This window comes from Phaethon aethereus (assembly GCF_964289735.1).
Source record: "Phaethon aethereus genome assembly, chromosome: 1".
NCBI lineage: Eukaryota > Metazoa > Chordata > Aves > Phaethontiformes > Phaethontidae > Phaethon > Phaethon aethereus.
Genome location: NC_138575.1, coordinates 43,890,128 through 43,903,498, shown reverse-complemented (window position 1 = coordinate 43,903,498; position 13,371 = coordinate 43,890,128).

The following is a 13,371-nucleotide window of genomic DNA, read 5'->3' as shown; positions in this document are numbered from 1 at the left end:
GAGAACAAGCTCTTACCTGGCAAGAGGAGCGCGTTAAAATGTCATCCCTTTTGACATGCTTCCCCACTATCTGTTCACCCACCGATTCTGTTAACCACCTTCTTCACAAATCACCCTTGGTACTGAAAACCTTTTACTGAATTGTTCCATCAATACTGATCTGAATTCAGATGTGGTGCTTCACACGGCCTTGTGGGCATCAAATTATATTTGTGGTTTTGATTTGGAAAACTCCTTATTGCTGTGAGGAGATGCAAACAGATTTCCTTGGAGTCCCCAGGGTTTCTTTATTCATGGTTTTAAGTGAGATGTCTAGCACTTAACTGGGGTAAGCATTTTTTTTTTTCCGCATGTACTCTATTTACCCTGAGTAAATCTGTGGTGAAAATGGCAAACTTTTGCAGTTGTGAGAGTAAGTGCTTCCTTGGTTCCAATCTGTCAAATCCTGCCTCTGCAGCACAGCCTCTTGCTATTTACTTTGTACGTTGGAGTGGGATTTAGTGCAAACAATTTTTTTTGCAGCTTCAGAATAACAGATTTTCTCAGGGTAGGATTACTTGAATGTCAGTTGATTATTGTACAATTTGCCCAGCACTTGTGGTTAGAAAAACCTAATAATAACACAATATGATTGAATGTATACATGTGAAAAATGTTAAGACCAAAATAACTGTGAATGTTAACATTTTTATAATTGTGTTAATGAACTATATTAGTCCTTGGGGTTTGTTTTTTTCCTTTTACTCTGAGCAAAATGTACAAGTTAGATGTAAAGAATACAAAAACAAAACCTGATTCCTTAAATAAGTTTGACAAAGTAATTTGAGAGTGACAAGCCACTGAGAGGGCTGTACTAAGATTTCATCTCCCATTTAAATATATAGCCTAGAGTTTATGACCAAGGAAAGTCATTAACCACACGATTAGATGCATGCTAACCTGAGTCTACTTAAGTGCCTACTTAGCGGTTTACTTAAGTCTACTTAAGGGGTATGCACTTAAGTGCCTAACTCTTCACTTACACGAATTTCATAACTAGTTAATAGTGCATTTGAGTGTACTTGGAAGACAAGGGAGATCTTATCTTCTGGCACATATCTATCCAAACCATAAAAAGCTGAAAAGAGCAGCAACCATAAATTTTAGAAGTGGGAAAAAAATTATCTGTATTCTTTAGGAGAAGATAAAGAGGAAGAAAAGTATAACTGTTAACATTCAGAGTCTTCAAATAATGAATGGTGCTATTAATATAGGGCATAATTTTAAAAGTTAATGCTTGTGTATGTTTTCACTGGTGTAGCAATCTGCGATTAAATTTGTGCAGTTTCCTGCTTAAAAGACAGAAAGTGTTGCTGTTGACATCACATTACTCTGGATTTTTAGCAAACATAGGGCCGGTGTTATCAGCTCTTCTCTCATTGGTACTGGTACTGGTTTTCCACGGGTAGATACACTGTTGGATGTCCTACTTTGATGGTCAAGGGAGGTTAGGACTTTGTTTGGGGGTTGGGGATTTTATGAGGTTTTTTATTTTTATAATAAAATGTATTATGAAAATGGAATTTAAGACAGAATTTTAGTGACGCTGGGAGTTTGAGTAATGTGGCCTTATCTTAGAATAGACCAATAACAGCCTTATAAGGAGGACTGGTTAGCCCTCGTTTAAAGAAAATTTCTATAGTAGAATTATCATAGGAAATTTCAGGGGTGGTAAAGAGAAATCTTCAGACTGCTAAATTTTAAGAGGTTTTGTGGGGTTTTTTTTAATTACACTACAGTTGTGAAAGTTTACAGTTTTTGCTTCTGAATTATTTCTTCTTATACACCCACTTAAATTAATTTCATTTTGAAAAGTGATGTGTAATAGGCACGGTGCTGCCCCTGCACTTCTGCTAGCGTGCATTTGTTGCTGTTGGGGCTGCAAACAGGCTGCTAGGGTTCAGGATGACATGGTGGATGTCGATTCTCCAAACCTTGTCTTTTCTCTTCCCCTCTAGTATGATGCAGACTTTTAGCAAAATGGCAGCTGGGAGCAGAGAAGGAGGATTAGGGCTAATACTGGGTCTTGGCTCCAGTTGAAGCATCATTGCAAAAATTGCCTTGCTTTGTCAGTAATGTTATTCTGTGCCATAACTAACTTAACTATACTTGAAAATGCAGGGACTGAAAATGGATCTTCAGTTTTCCAATTTCTGATCCAGTTTTGAGTTTCCGTAAATAAAGCAGGTCTGGAAATGAGGATTGACTCTCTCACAATCCAAGCTGTTGGGTGGGTCATGGTGGTGAAAGCAGATTTGGGACTGGGAGGAGAAGGGAGTTGATACGCTGTCCTGTTTTTCATCAATGCAAAATTCTCATTGAGGTAGGCGTGGGGAACTGAAGGAGTGGGACCACCAAGCAGTTGAGCAGCGAAGGGATCAATGCTACTTGTAGTACCTGAGCTGCCTAACTAGACCGGCAAGGGAGAAGGGTTGGTTGTCAAGAGGGAATGAGTTTACCTGTCCTGTCTTTGCCTTCACTGAAAGCTAAGAAGTAAAATAAACGGGGAACAATTCATCAGCAATGTAGCTTTAGAGAAGCAGAATTTGTGTTTGCACTGAGGTGAAGTGCGAACCCAGGATGTTCCACAGGGTTTGTGAAACCTTTCTGTCCCAAGACAGTTGCTGAGGAGAGCGAGTGTGTAACTTATACTTGAATCTACCTGCCACGTTTACATTTCTGATTGTCTTTTGTAAATTGGTGCTATTTCTGTATTTAAAAAGCTGTATTTTTAATGTAAAGCTGCTTCCAGTTTGTATCTTTGCACTGCTAGTTTAATATAGGTATTAATTTTATTGCTGGTTATAACTGTTCTTCAGTGATTAGGTGTTTTGCTTTTCCTGCTCTCTAGCCATCTTTTTAGCTGTCTGCGTATCGCTTTACTCCAATCACACTGTTGGGTTGAATATTTTTTTTTTTAATATACTATCTTTTAGCAAAATATTAAACTTTTACATAATAAAAATGGAATTAAAACCGAGGCTGAGGCTGTGATTTCAGTATGGAGAGAGCCCTTGAAAAGAAACCTCCATCCACCACACGTCCAGGTGAGCAGTCCCTGCTGGCTCTGAGCACCGGACACGCAGAAGAGGACGACATCTTGCCCCAGTGGCTCCTGTGTCTGGCTGTTTTAGGCAGCACGGGCATGCCTTCCGCTCCAGCTGGACCAGTGCAATGCCAACTGGCTCTTAAAGTCCTGGAGCTGGCCAGGGGAACACGCCGTGGCCCTGGCCCAAAACCATGCGAGGTGATCCCTAGCCCCACCACCATGGGAGCCCATCCCACCACCACCGTGGGGCCTGCCCCAGGCACCCCGTGGCCCGCAGCCATCCCTTGGCCTGGCTCTCTGTGGGACGGCAGCAATGCCTGCCCGACCGCCGGCCGCAGACACCCAAGAGCAAGGCAGGCCCTGACGCAGAGGCCAGTTTCCCGCAGGTGGAAGCCAGGAACCACCGTCTCGTTAACCACCACCCCCTCGTTAAAATGAGAGAAACGGAGAACGTAGCCGTAGCTTCCTCTCCCTTTCTCTTTACTTTTCCTAATCACACACACGTAAGACACACCTTGACCCAAACCCAAGTTTGCTCCCATTAAAATCAAGAGGTTCACTTGATTTCAGCAGGTCCAGCATCGCCTGCTTCCCCTCTGTAATTAAAGAGACACGGGTTAATGTCCCATTTCACCAACAACAGCCGCAAAATGCCCGAGTTGTGCCTGGCTGAGTTCCTCAAAACTTGTTTCTAAAACAAAAACCCAGCAGCTCACTTAATATTGTTTTGGGTTTTTTTTTTACCTGTGACTTCACCAATATTTATTTTCCCTTTCAGTTGACAGAGGAAGGCTGATAAGTTTAATAAGATTAAATATGGCATGAGGAGCACTAACAAGCCCTCACCCAGCTCCAGAGGACCATGGCCATTGTTTCCTTACAGAGGAGCAGGGCTGTAGCTTCTAGTGGTTCTCATCCTCACTGGTGCTCTTAAAACTCCTCCTTTTGAAGTATAAAATAATTAGAGGGGAACATCAAACTCCTCCTGATTTAGTTCCCACTATAAAAAGGGAAAATTAAAAGCAGTGGCATTGTGGATGAGAATCTTATTGCTCCACAGCCTGGGCTGGGAGACAAAAATAACCCCCTGATGCTGGAAGCTGTTGAACGCTGCCAGCAAACATGGTCAGAGGCAGAAGCAAAGGGGAAGCCTCCGACGGGGCGCAACGCAGAGCCCACTCCCCCCGTGTTCAGGGAAGCAGGTCTTCACCAACCCTCTTGGTCAACAAGGAGGGTTTCCTGAGAGGTGCCTGGGTCACGGCAATGCTTTCTCCTTCCACCTCAGAGAGGTCCTGAGCGAGGCTTCATGGCCTACATAATAATTTAAAATTATTACTTTTATATGCAGGATGTAAAGGGGTGAAAAGACGAACTTCATACACAAATGAGGCAATTTAAGCCATGCTGACTGTGATCCTCTGAGGAGCTCCATGTAGGCAGTAAGCATTAACATCCAGATTCTTTCCAAATTCATTTATTGCACCAGAAATGCGATGAGAATTTGGGGCATTTTTTTCAAGCGTGTTCTCCTAGGCCTCCAGGAGCGATGAAACGAATCCTAACCATGTCGGTCAGTGCCAGCTTAAGCTCCAAGAGCCTGAAGCCTTCCCCTGCTCCCCTTGGAGGGCTCAGTGACTTTGCTGGTGAGTGGGCAAAAGGCTGCATTGCTTGTTTGCAAAATGCCGTGACCTCCACGTCTGATATTGCGGGACCCCTCAGGGGATGAAAAGGTCTGCCTCACTCAGAGCTCCTCCATTTTCCAAACAAAGTTCTCATTTTCACCCTGAATGTGAGAAGCTAGACTTTCCACCTATCTGGCTGGATATTTCTCACCCTGGATGTGACAGCAGTTTAATTTCATAGATGACATTCCACATTTGGGTGGGAGAGGAGCATGAAACTTCTTTTTTTTTCCAACAGTTGCTTTCTTGTTTCAAAACAAGAAAGGGTTTTGAGTCTGGAGAACAAGTCTTATGAGGAGCAGATGAGGGAACTGGGGTTGTTCAGTCTGGAGAAGGGCTGAGGGAAGACTTTATCGCTCTCTACAACTACCTGGAAGGGGGTTGTGGTGAGGTGGGTGTGGGTCTCTTCTCCCAAGTAACTAGCGATAGAACAAGAGAAAATGGCCTCAAGTTGCGCCAGGGGAGGTTTAGATCGGATATTAGGAAAAATTTCTTTACTGAGAGAGTGGTCAAACATTGGAACAGGCTGCCCAGGGAGGTGGTGGAGTCACTATCAATCACTGGAAGTGTTCAAAAAACGTGTAGACATGACACCTCAGGACATGGTTTAGTGGGCATAGTGGTGTTGATGGTTGGACTTGGTGATCTTAAAGGTCTTTTCCAACCTTAATGATTCTGTGAAAACTGACAGCTGTGAACCAGCAGTGTACAGACTTACCCCCAGGTGTGGTGTGGTAGTGAAGGCGCTGCAGGGAAATCAAACAAATCTGCAATAAAAATAAAATACTGCAACTTGGTAAGTGCATAAGTGCCTGTAACAACAGCTGAAATAGGCCAATTTGGAACAGGTTTAATATCTTGGGAAGAAAAGGGAAACAATTTAAAGCCTAGAAAATAAGATGTAGGTATAAAGATTTCACTCCACAACAATAAATTGTCCAGAAGGAAACATTTCCCTTACTTTGCTAGCTGATTCTTCAATACTAAGAAAAATGCTTTGCCTCTTCACAGTCTCTGCATCTCACTGATAGCCAAGGATTTAATATCCCTACACCCCTTTAAAATAGATTAACTGGTAACAATTAGTTGCATGCCTGAAAAGCACCAGGTATTTAAAGACCGTAAGGGAGAAGATGTTAGGGAGGAGGTGGCTGGAGCTCTGCTCTAATGCTGTCGTGACAAAAGCAGCCACTGGCACCTCACCTATGAGGGTTCCCATCATAACTGCACTGAAACAAGGACGTTTGGAAAATGTTGGTGGATAATATCCCTGCAGACCCTTTAGGCCAAAGTGGCAAAGGTTGGTATTCCTGTCTTCTTTGATATTAGCACAGTGCCAGTGGCTCCAGTGGACTCACTCTTGATTTATATCGGCTTGAAGGCGAGGAAGAGCCGTCCCTTGGTTCTGGGCTTAATTCTGCTCATCATCTACGGCACGACACTGAGCAAAGCACTCTTTGACTTCTCTAAAACCAAAGCAACAGCAGTCAACCAGGAATATCACCTGGCCTCACAAGAGCTGAGGATCTGTACTGTGGGGGAAAGGGAGATGGAGAGAGGGCAGGGAGCAGCCCCATTGAGCAAGCAGTAAGAAACAGTTGGACACATACATTCACTGATTTAAAAATAATTTAGGGCTTTTCTGCTCAGCCTTGCTTGGGACTTCACATCATTTAAGACTGCCCCTGAGGACATGTCAGAGCCTGCTAGCTTGGAATAGCATCCAAACCTGCCCTTGTGCTCCTGCAGTACAAGCCTGATGGTCTCGGAGTGACCTTCCCTTGCTGTCTGACCATTGATTTTTAATGTAAGATTCCTCTTCATAAGTGTGAGGCTGAAGTCACACAGATTGGAGCTCATTATGTCTATAAGACATTTACACAAATACTTCAAAATGCATTAGACAAAAGGTTATTTTAAGAGGCTGAGAAAGCAAAAGTTTTCTCAGTCTTCCCAGCATATACAATTAAAGAGGAAAGAACATTTCAGATGCAGTCAGGGAATATGTTTTACTATAATCAGATAACTACGCAATGCCCTGCCAGAGTAGCTAGGGCTGAGCTCCAGGAGCCTCTGCAGAGGATAAAAGGATTCACTCAGGCGCCAGCCTCCCCCCTCCCCCAGTTAAGAAGTCTCTCCAGATATTTCTTCAAGCTAGTGCAAACTGCACAGTCCTGCATGACCCTAGTGAGTTGTTATCTCTGGGAGAAACCAGAGGACAGAAAGAAAGTGCCAGCTTACCAGCTTTTTCCTAGCAAAGTCCCTGCCATTTGCTATGCCAGGTAAACACGTCTGTAGCCTCCTTTTGGCTTTCTCAAGATGTGGAGACTTTAATTAAAGGAGACCAAAATGAATCTTGGAGGTTCATAAACCTAAGTCTGCTGAAGCCCAGGAAGCCTGGATTATGAGTTTGCATAGAAAAATCTTATTTTTCTAATTCTATGCAAAACCAGGTGATACTTATTTCCTCTGTTTCATTTTCAAGGAGGGATTCTGCCTGGTAAAAATTAAAAGGAAAACCAGAGCTGCAATGACAGGAAGAAGAAATCCCTCCTTGGGACGTCTACCCGTTGTGGGGCTGCAGGGCAGCACCGAGGTGTGCTCAAGTGCAGCGTGCCCCTCACTACAGCAAGGACATTGAGATGCTGGAGCATGTCCAGGGAAGGGCAACGAAGCTGGTGAGGGGTCTGGAGCACAAGTCTTCTGAGGAGCAGATGCGGGAACTGGGGTTGTTCAGTCTGGAGAAGAGGAAGCTGAAGGGAGACCTTATTGCTCTCTACAACTACCTGAAAGGGGGTTGTGGTGAGGTGGGTGTGGGTCTCTTCTCCCAAGTAACAAGCGATAGAACGAGAGAAAATGGCCTCAAGTTGCGCCAGGGGAGGTTTAGGCTGGATATTAGGAAAAATTTCTTTACTGAGAGAGTGGTCAAGTGTTGGAACAGGCTGCCTAGGGAGGTGGTGGAGTCATCATCCCTGGAAGTGTTCAAAATACATGTGGAAGTGACACTTCAGGACATGGTTTAGCAAGCATGGTGGCATTGCATTGATGGTTGGACTTGATGATCTTAAAGGTCTTTTCCAACCTAAATGATTCTGTGAGTCTGTTGGAGTCAGTCACCAGCGGGCAGCCGGTTAGCCAGGGGAGGCCTCTCCAAGCCCTATGGCAAAAAAAACATTTCAGCATTTTCCACACCACAGAGAGGAGGTGGAAAATGTCTGAATGGATTAAAGCAAGGAGGAGAGCCAGGCCAGCCCCTGGACGGGGTACGCTGACTGCCACAGGGCTCTGAGGTCTGATGCACGACACAGACCTGGATCCTCCCAGGAGTTGAATGGTTGCAGAGCTCTCGGGGCCACACAGCACCCAGGGGCACCTGGGGTGGGGTGGAAGTTCCTCGGATCCCTATGTCCAGCAGCAAGCTATTATTCTATAAGGTGCAGGCAGCTGGGAACAAAACAGCACCTGGCACGGTGCAGCCTGTCCTCCGCTCCCCAAACTCTGCCTGCCCGTGCTCGGCGCCATTGCCTCTTCTCTGCACCGCCTCTTCCCTCTCAACTCCCCCCAGCGAGGGCAGGGGAAAGAGAATACCAGCCTTTCCTAGAGGAAGTCCACAACACAAATTTCTGCTGCCGTTGCCCCTGCGACCAGCAGCTCAGGGTGCCTGTGGCTCCAACGTGCCTGATGGCATGCCGTGGTCCCTCCTTGCCCGGAGCTGCTGGGTAGTCTCTCCTGCTCAAAGCACTCCCCTGCAGCCCTGGCTGCTCTCTGGTACCGGCCCGCAGGCTCGGGGCCATCGCAGGGTGAGGCTGCAGCAGGGCATCGAAGCATGTCTGACCCTTCTGGTATGCCCTGTCCCACCCAGCCACCGACTTACAGTCTGGCTCTGGTGACGAGCAGCAGTCAGGAGCAGCTCCTCGTACCCCACAAGAGGTACAGGATTCGCTCCCTGCCAGGCCCCCATCTTGCCGAGCGCAGTGCCCCGCGGGGCTTTTGTAGCAGCGTATGGGTGAAGTAAAGCCGAAGCTGCTCTGAGGGAAGCCCGTAACGGCGGGTGCTGGCTGCTCCGTGCACTGGCGTGCGTTCTGCGCCCAGCTCACGCTACTCCCTGCTACTCACGGAGACGCTCACTCGCCAAGGTGGGGCTCTTCACGCGACTCAAAATGTTCCTGGTTTGGGTGGAGACGACTTTCCTATTTCCCGTCCAGCTGTAAATGACTGGGTACCGGATAGAACACAAATGAGCGTGTTACTGGTTTGTGGAACCTGGGAGAGGGTGAAGGTCTGTGTTTCGATAGGGATTCCTCCATGCCACATGGTCCCTGCATTACCACAGCAGTCTGACTGGGTTAAGTAAGGTCTGAAGGAGTCTAATGTCAAAACCCAAACCACTGCAAAGCCTGAGCCCATCCCCGCTGCAGAATATAAACCACAGCAAAATTGCACGGATGTCTGCCTCACATCGCAATTGTCCTGCCTTGTGAATAATATCAATGGTGAAAGCTGCTTCCCTGAGAAGTTTTATGATGCTACAGGTCCCCTGGACTGCAGTAAACCCAGGCTCTCCTTCCCATGGCTCTGCTGACCTCTGTTCCCTCGTGGCCACCTTCCCTTAACGTAACCTAATGACCACCACAGCTGGCCGCATACTGCAAGTTTGACAGGAATGGGGTAATAGGGTGCCAAACGTCTGGGGGATCAACTGACAAGCAGGAGGATAGGTGCTGTGATTCAATAAATCCTGATTTGTTGAAATAAAACACAAGGCTAAAGCTTAAAGGTTCGGGCTATGTCAGATTATGGCTTTCAGGGTTGCCCTCAGTTTTTACTCAGGTGAAACGGCTTTCAGACCTCTCTCAGAACTGGACCATGGAGAGGAGACACGGGAAAGTTTACCTGATTATTAGTAGACTTAGGTGAACCCTAAAACCTTGTCTCAGGGTGCAGCAAGCGCCAGCTGCTCCCCAGGGAAGGAGCCCTGGGAGCCATGTGCGGCAGCAAGGCTGGCAGAGGCAGCGGCCTCAGCAGCAAGGAGCCAGAATGCCGAGTGGCATGTGGGGGTCCGGATCAGGCCCGGAGCCAGCGACCAGGGCCAGACACAGCCCAGCAGTCACCCGGCTCGGCGACCAGGCAGCGGGTCTGGGTCCAGGCCAAGATCATGGATGGAGGTAGGAGCCCAGGCACAGCTGCTACCCAATGGCCATCCAGCCCAGGTGGGACCAGCAGCAAATCCTCAGCAGAAAAGCAGCTCCCAAGGCAGAGGAGGGGCAAGCCCTCGCCTATAGCTGTCTTCACCGTAGCCCTTATCAGCAAAGGAGCCAACCTTGGGCTCAGCCAGCTGAGCTCCTCAGCTGAGCCAACAAGGCACCCTGAGGGGCGATGCTCTCCAAGGCAATGCCTCTAGCACGCTGTCCAAGTTCAGGCGGTTGAGGAAAAGCCTAAAATCGAGTTAATATTAGAAGATCTCTGCAGAGACATGTCCACACAGATAACAAAAGCTCAGTCACATTTTCCAAAGGAAATTGGCTTTGGTTGTGCCACAGTAGATTCCAAGATAGGGAGGAAGGTTAAAATGACTCTAATCCAATAGTGTGATAATGAGACAAAGTGATTAATTACACCTCCATAATGAGTAAGAGATTGTGTACAGGCTTGAATCAGCTTTAACATAGCACCTTGTAAACTCACCCCATGTTCACATACACCAGCTGGCATTTCTGCACTCTAATTACTAGTCTTTCTGTGTTAAACCAAAGGGTAAAGCCTGTAATTAGGAGGGAGAGAGACCGTTCTTGTCCTGGGCCCCTCCTTGGCCAAAGGGAGCCTGGCTGAGAAGATTAGTTGTAACCAGATGGGAGTAAAAAGAACTTCCCCCTTCAGCAGTACTTCAAACAGAGGACATTTGGATCAAAGACTAGCAGTTTGGTGAGCTGGATTAAATATCTTTCCAACCAGAGGATCTGTGGTCACTCTCTATATCATACCCACGCAGTACCAGTTGAACACAGCCATTCCTGGCATGACGGCAGCAGCCACTAGTGCTCACTGAAGGGTAACCCACCCTTGGGGCGCAAGGGGAATTTTGCCCAGCAACACCTGGCTAAAGCTCTCTTCTAGCAAACAGATTCAGAGTATATCTAGCATTTGCTAGAATTCATGGATTTTTGTTCCAAGTAGCCTATCAGAAAGCTGTATTATAAGAAGTTTGCAGATCCCCTCCAACAGCCCAACACTGAAGGGTCTGATTGCCACACCAGAAGTGCAAATACCTGCCTAACCACAGCTGAAGATACTCAAGCTCTATTCTCATGGGAATTTTGTATGTCCTTCCTATCTTTTCAAGCTGTTTCCTGTCTGCTGACCAGCAATACAGCTTGTTTACAGTAGCTTGGAAATGTATGGGAGAGGGGAAAAAAAAAAAAAAGAGACATTAAAAACACTTTGGAGCACAAGATGCTAAACTAAAACTGATGCTGTGGAGGAGGACAATAATAAAAGAAATTCAGAAATCTTTGCAGTAACAACAGCCAGCCAGCAAGTCAACTACAGCTGAACCAGAATACAAGCTAGGTCATTTCCGCTGCAACCTAGGAAAACGTGAAGCAACTGTAAGATGATCACAGCTTTGGAAACAATTCTGCAAAGACTGCAATGTCAGCAAATCCAGGCAGTCACTGACTATTGCATTGTGATGCTTTTTCATGACAATCCCCTGAAACTGTCCACCTGGTCTTCTGTGGGATTGCAATACCTGGCACAGCTCTGCCGTTCATACAGCACTCTACAACAGCTGGAGGCAGCGCTGCCTCTGCCGGTTTATATGAACTGAGGGTGAAACCCTCCGCGTCCAACAGCCTGCATTTCCAGAAGAGAGCCCCTTGTATGAACATCTGGTCTCCTCCCGCGTTTTCCTGCATTATGACGTGTCCGGATGGGTGCCGTCTTTTTCCAAACTGCAACCCATATGAACATCCTACACAATTCTGTAAAATGGGAAAGATGTTGCAACCTGAGGCAAAGCCGTAAGTGTGCTGCCTGGAAGGTGATGCAGCTGTTCAGGCATGGTCCTCCGGGATATGACTGCCCTCAGCCATCCACCTCGTTTCAGGGAGTAATTTGCTGTAGGACTACCTACCCTGTACCAGCTCGTTGGGGAGTGGAGAAGCTTGTCTCCCATGTCATGTTCACACCCTTTGAGACAGGGCTAAAGGGGGCACATAAACCCTATGTTGTTTCTATAGGACCAGTCTCTGCTTTCTTGACCCAAGTTGGCGTTTAGAAATCAGCAACACTAATAAATAGGAAATACAGAGAAGCTCCTGAAAGGGGGGAGAGGGAATTACCCTCATCACAGCAGTTCTTGGAAAAAGCAATAGAGAACTCATCTGAAATTGAGAGAAGTTTTCAGTCCTGTCCTTCTGGTAATAGAGGACTGTTCCACACAGTATTTTCTCCAGAAGACCATTTGTATGCCAGGTAGGTACTTTTGAAGGAATCAAATGAATGTGTCAATCTGCTCTCAGGAGCTTTTCCGCTATATTTTAATTGAGTCCTTGTTGCAGTATGGTTGAGCTAACATAAATAAAGAGAAACAATCATTTTTATTTTCTTTTTTCCTATATTATTGAGTCACTGATTCTACTGGAATTGCAGAATTTTCATCTAAACTTTGCTAGTTTAAATGAAGTCATGAGTTCTGTCAGCAGAAATCCATAGAGCAATTTGAATCCATAAATCATATTTGTGATTTCAGTTTGAGGAGTCAAATCTTTTTGTGCTTCCTTTCAAGACTGTAAAAGTTATACCATAAGTAAAATATCCATATATAACCATCTATATACAAAATACCAGAGGTAATTTTTAAACTCTCCATTTAATGGATTCATCATTCAGCCTTACCACAATCACCTCCTATTTTTATGAGTCTGTAACTCAACAGTGCAATTTTGGTTTGTTGTTCAGGGATAGATTTTTTTTTTCAATGTGTATGTTGTGTAGCGACACAATTCCAGGAGATTTTAGGGATGAGTCACTCGTATGGGACATCTATCATGCCATAGTGTAGACAAAAAAAATTCCCACTTGGGACCTGGATTAAATATCACTTGAAAGACATCAGAACTCATGACATACTACAAGGAGAGAATTTGTTGCACAGGCAGCAAAACTGTAAAAGGAGCTTGCTTTGATCTTTGCTTCCTAAGGCTTTCAATTTTTTGAGGCTATCACACCACTCTGAGGGCATTTGAGCATCTGACAGTGCCTAAGTCATGAAGACAGTGGGCCTCAAGGTAAGGAAGAATCTTGCTCAGACTGTTTGTTGATTATGTTAGTTATAACTGATTACATGGATTTATTTTCTCTTAAGGACTGGTGAGCAGAGTAAGCTAATCCTTGGTGAGACTGTGCTGATGCTAATGAAGTTCCATCAGGAACTAATTTGGCGCAGTTCTGTTAAGGAAGTTAAATAAACAAGAAATAACTTTCTACTTCTGGAGGACAGGTAGGGCAAAAGAGAAAAGGACGGACCTCTCTAAGTAAATTCAAGACAACAGGTATATCTGGAGATGAAAAAAAAAACACCTAAGAAAATATCTTGATAGC